This window comes from Tamandua tetradactyla, chromosome 8 (genome assembly GCF_023851605.1).
Source record: "Tamandua tetradactyla isolate mTamTet1 chromosome 8, mTamTet1.pri, whole genome shotgun sequence".
Taxonomy (NCBI): Eukaryota; Metazoa; Chordata; class Mammalia; order Pilosa; family Myrmecophagidae; genus Tamandua; species Tamandua tetradactyla.
This window is the reverse complement of record NC_135334.1, coordinates 65735435-65740556: the sequence shown is the minus strand read 5'-3', so window position 1 is coordinate 65740556 and position 5122 is coordinate 65735435. Positions and strand designations below refer to the sequence as shown.

Sequence of the window (5122 nt, the reverse complement as noted above, 5' to 3'; positions counted from 1 at the left end):
TCCTGGTTTTTGTATTATTAACAAGCCTTTTTTTCATCTCCTATTCCAAAGGCCTACCCACTAGGATGGGTGCTTGAAGAGTCCTTGAGACATTAATCCATAGCTTTCCTGCAGTTCTCAGTGACTGCTTTTTACATACAGACTCAGAACATGAGGGAAGCTATCAATTTTATCTGGGGAGAGGCAACCGTAGGTGAAGCAAAAACTGATTTTTGTCCTCATTAAAGGAATGACATGAGGTGCTTTGTAGGTTATGATTCTAGAGGCTGCTTCTCTGGAACAGTGAGATGTGTCTACAAATGTTTTCTGATAGATTCTCCTGCTGTCTGTCAGCTGCTCTTGTGACCAACATGGCCTGGGAGCCTGCAGGAGTGAGAGGGGCCTGGTACAAGGTCTCACTTGAGAGTTACTACTAGCCTATTATGTGTGATACTTATAATATTAATAATAATAACGGTATTTTAATTTTTACTGGGTGTTAAATTAATACTACTGGGTGCCAAGTAGTATGCTAAGTGCTCTATGTAAATTATCTTGCTGAAACCTCACAATAAGCATGTGAAGTAGCCATTATTATTACCCCCATTCTCAGATGGGGAAACTTAGGCTCAGAATGGTTGAATAAACTTGTCTAAGGTCACAAAGCTGTTAAGCAGCAGAGTTGACATTTGAAAGCAGGCAGCATAATTTCAGAACCCACGTTCTCAACTCTGATGTATTCTTGGTTTCCTTTGTTGTAAACTGGGGATGATGTCCATTACAATGCACAGCCACATAGAAACAAAAGCTCAGAGAGGTTAAGTAACATGCCTGGGTCTACATAGTCAGCAAATGGTAGAGCCAGACCATGAAATGGTGTGTTTTGATGCTACATCATCTGTTCAAGCTCAGGACCTAAGGCAGAGTGGTCAAGTGCATGGCCTTCAGAGTTCTGTGTCTTAGTTTGAATTCCAGCTATGTCATTTACTGGCTGGGTGATTCTGGCAGTTACTTAGCTTCTCAGAGTTTTTAGTTTCCTCATCTGGGGCAGGCAGAAAATAATACCACACAGAATTATTGTGAAGATTCAGAGGGCTAATACATATCCTGGGCTTGAGCCAACGCTGCACACGTGGTAAAAATTCAAACAACCAAATACTTAATCAGAAGGCTATAGCTTAAGGGTTAAGAATATGACCTAACTTGAGAAAAAATTTCAAATAGCATAGGCTCAAGGGCCAGAGTTCCTGGGGTGGGGTGATCACAGTTCTGCCATTTTCCATGTGACAGGGGGTAAGTTACTTAAACTCAGTAGGTCTCAGTGTCATCATCTGTAAATTGGGAATAACCCATACGGTTGATAGGAGGACTCAGTGGGAAAAACACTCACAAAGTGCTTAGAATAGAGTAGGGTGTGTCGGCAGATCACCATCAAAGCTAACTGTTCTCTTATTAATAATGATAAAAAGTGGGCCCTGTTCCTTTTATTACCCTAACCACACTGCCATTTTTTTTGGTGAAACTGTTTAGAAAACACTTAAATGCTAAAGTATTATTGCCATGGCTGTACAAGCTCCATGGTTTGACCGATAAGTACTCTTCCTCTCATAGCATTCTCTTCCCATTTTGTTCTGCGGACAAAAGACATTTCTTTTTTACAGAAGAGGAAAAGCAGGATATTCAATGAGAGACAAACAAGTCCAGAAAACCATCTTAATAATAATTCGTCCAGAATAGGCGAATAAAGCAATGCAAGCTCATCCACAATGGCTGCTCTCTATAGGCAAAAACATACCTTTCCCCTCTGCAGAGACCAGCCACATCCCCCATCTCCCATCCCTCGGCTGCATAATGGCTCTTCCCAGATTTTCAACTCAGGTTAGAGCAGTCAAGTAACACTGCCAGCTTGAAGATAGCTTGAAGGCAATGCCTGAAGTCCTGCAGCCTTTGTGGGTGACGATAGCTAATTCTAAATTCTCTACCTTTCTATGAAAATAGCTGTAAATGAAAGGTCACTGCTTGCTCATTTCTCAAGAAACTTTCCAACTAAGAAACTTAGCTTCACATGGACCTGTCACTGTTACCATCCAGATATGGCAGCTCTGGGCAGATATTAGTGAAAGAAAAATCCCTTTTAGTCCTCTGTTTTCCCTACCCCTCTGCTGGTGAGGTGATATGATTCTTATCTGGAACTTGATAGGATGTAGAAAATAATTACAAATGAAAAGGTTATTCATAATTTTTAAATGAGTTAATTAGTAAACCCAGTCAGACTCACTCATTACAGTAATTAATAATTGATTATACTTGAAATTAAACACAATTTTTCATCAAAAATCTAATTAAATATCTGTGCTTTTGCCTGTTGATTAGATTGCTTGGTCTGCTGGAAAAGTCTTTGTTAAGGATATTTGTGCTTGGCTGAGACGATTAATTTGATTTTTAATAATTGATAATTCCTTACAAGTTAGTCATCACAGCTTATAATTATGACCAACCAACAAGATGCTCATTCCTTGCCCCCTGGCAGCTGGAGGAGGCCAAGCAAAAAGGATGCCGTTCACCAGTCCTTGAAGAAAGGTAGGGCTTGTCCTCACACCTGCAATGCACTTATCTTCATTAGATAACTCTAAACTCATATCATCCTTCCGAGGTAATGGGCTGTGCCTATTTTCTAAAGAGGACATTGGGGCTCAGAAAGAGAAAAACTGCTAGGTGGCAGGGCTGGGAATGGAATCCAGGTCTGTCAGACTCTGGGTCTCAGCTCTTCCTCCACATCCTGCTGAGTGTCCAGGTAACAAAGGGCAGCACTCAGGCTAGCCACAATCCTTGGATAGGAAATCTAGAGTCAAGTCAACATTTTTACACAGACAGAATTTTATTGGAAGGTTGTTTTGTTGGCAAAGGACACTACCAATGAACTGACCATACTCAACTCCTAAATTGACTTCAGATCCCTTCGTTGCCATCTTATTCAGGGTCTTAGTTTTTCCTTATAGTTTACTGTGATAGTTAGTTTCCTAACAGGTCCATCTTTTAGTCCTTCTTCTACCCTGACTGCCAGAGTGATCTTTCTAAATCAAAATCCTGACTATGTTCTGTCACTGCTTAAAATGGTTCCCCATCGTCCAGCCAATCAGATCCTTAGCTTGGTCCTCAGGCTGTCCTTCATAATCTCACCAACTGCTCTTGTATTAGCTCCCACCCCAACTTCTCAAATGTTTTAAGCCACAGAAAATGTTTTTGCTGCCACCCTGTCCTCCTTCAAGTCTTTGAAGGTTTCCTTGTTTTGGAATCCCTTTCCTGCATGTCTCCTTCAGGCTAACTCCAAGATTCAATAAAAACATCATCTTTCCCAGGAAGCTTTCTCCAGTCCTCTTGGCAGGGATTGGGCATTCCCACAGCCCCTGATGACTCAATCACAGTGTTTCATTTATCTGCTGTATTCTCTTCTAAGCTCAAGGATAGGGCTCATATCTTTAACTCTAGCACTTTGCATAGTGCCTGTCTCAAATCTAGTCTCATATAGTTTGCCGAGTGAAAAAATAAAACATAAAGTCATAGATTCAAAGATTATCAATGTTGGAAGACAAATTAAAGGTCATCCAGGGAAAACCTCCAGTCAGTGCTAGAATCTTATTACTAAGATGGCCGAAGAAGGGTCTCTTTGTACCCTTCCTATGATAGGAAGCTCATTACCTCCCACAGCGGCCTCCATTTTTAGATAGCTGAAAATTGACTACTGGGCATTCTAACTAAATGGGAGAGAAAGAAGACCATGAGATGGAAAGCAGGAGAGAGTTTTGGTTTTTTTTTTATCATATAAAGACTTACTTTTTCTCATGGAACTAGACCACATAGTATAATCTTAAGACTTCAATACAAAACAAGTTGATGTCTGTATGCAACAAAGCACTTGACTCTTGACAAAAAGTGACGCTGCCCAGCCTACCTGTTTAGAAAATACAATAAAGCCAGTCAAAAGCAAACGCTATGCCAATGATCAGGTGGGTTCACAGTACTGATGGGCCAGGAAGAAACTTTCATGCTGAGGTGGGATGTTGCTGGGAACTCCATGACCCTCACCTATAACCTGATCTATGCCAAGGGTGCCTCTCACAGAGCCTGGGTGGGCCCAGACTCTCCCAGTTTGGCTGTTCCTTTTACCCAATTACCCATAGCAGGACTGAAAAATACCTGGCATTCATCAATATTCTCCACACTTGTGACCATAACAGACATCACTGATCAATCACAGAGGCTCTTTTCCATTGAGTCTGAATATAGCCTCAGGATTCTTCTAAACATAGCATTCTAGGTAGCAACTGCTAATACATCAGAAGAGATGGAACATGCTTGCCATCCCAACCTTAGACCTACGAAATTCTCTAAGCCAATCTCCATGAGAGGAATAGAGTCCTGACATACCAGAGGAGGTTTATTATAGTTTGAGATATTTAAGGAGATCTCCCTATTTGCAGCACTGTTGCCTTCCTGATTGTTTTCATAAAACTCATGAATCTTGAGAGCTTATATCACTGTTTATATCATCCAGCCCCCCACCATACCTTTCGTTCTTTACGTCCTGAACAAGTGGTAGCCCACTTGATATGAAGTTTTTTTTTTTCTTTTACAATGTTCCTTTTACCCTCTGCCAGTTAGTTCTATTACTATTTATTGGATGTATACTGAAAAAGTCTTCTTTGCTTGCAGAATTTTCTCAGAACTCTTAAGCACAGGTTCAAGGCCTTCTCAAGCTGACCCTGACCTACCTTAAATCTCAGAATTGTGTATAGAATGTGAAGGCTGGAAAGGGCACTGACAGGTAAGCCCACCTTCCTTTCAGTGCCTTTACTAACAGGCTGTTTTACATATAGGCGGAAGACTCTACACAGTGCCCACATTTCTTCAGATTAATATCATCCCTGGGAGAAGATCAAAGCAAGGGATGAGAAGTAGGAAACCAGACTGTGTTAAATACATCAAAAGAATGCACAGTAGGAGCCATCCTGTTTTAGCCAGGCAGTGGGTAAGGAGGAGATTCATCCACAGTTCAGAGGTGCCCAGTCAGTGCCGCTTGGTGTCTCTGCTTATCTCCGCCAAGCTCAAGTTGCTCGCTGGGACCCGCTGCTCCTCAGAGGGG

General features: G+C 41.5%; 1 protein-coding gene across 5 annotated transcripts in view; it reads right to left on the bottom strand.

The window, feature by feature from the left end:
- The window catches only part of TENM4 (teneurin transmembrane protein 4), a 780788-nt gene that overhangs the window by 233255 nt on the left and 542411 nt on the right, over positions 1 to 5122 (bottom strand). The gene's annotated exons all lie outside the window — the stretch shown is intronic.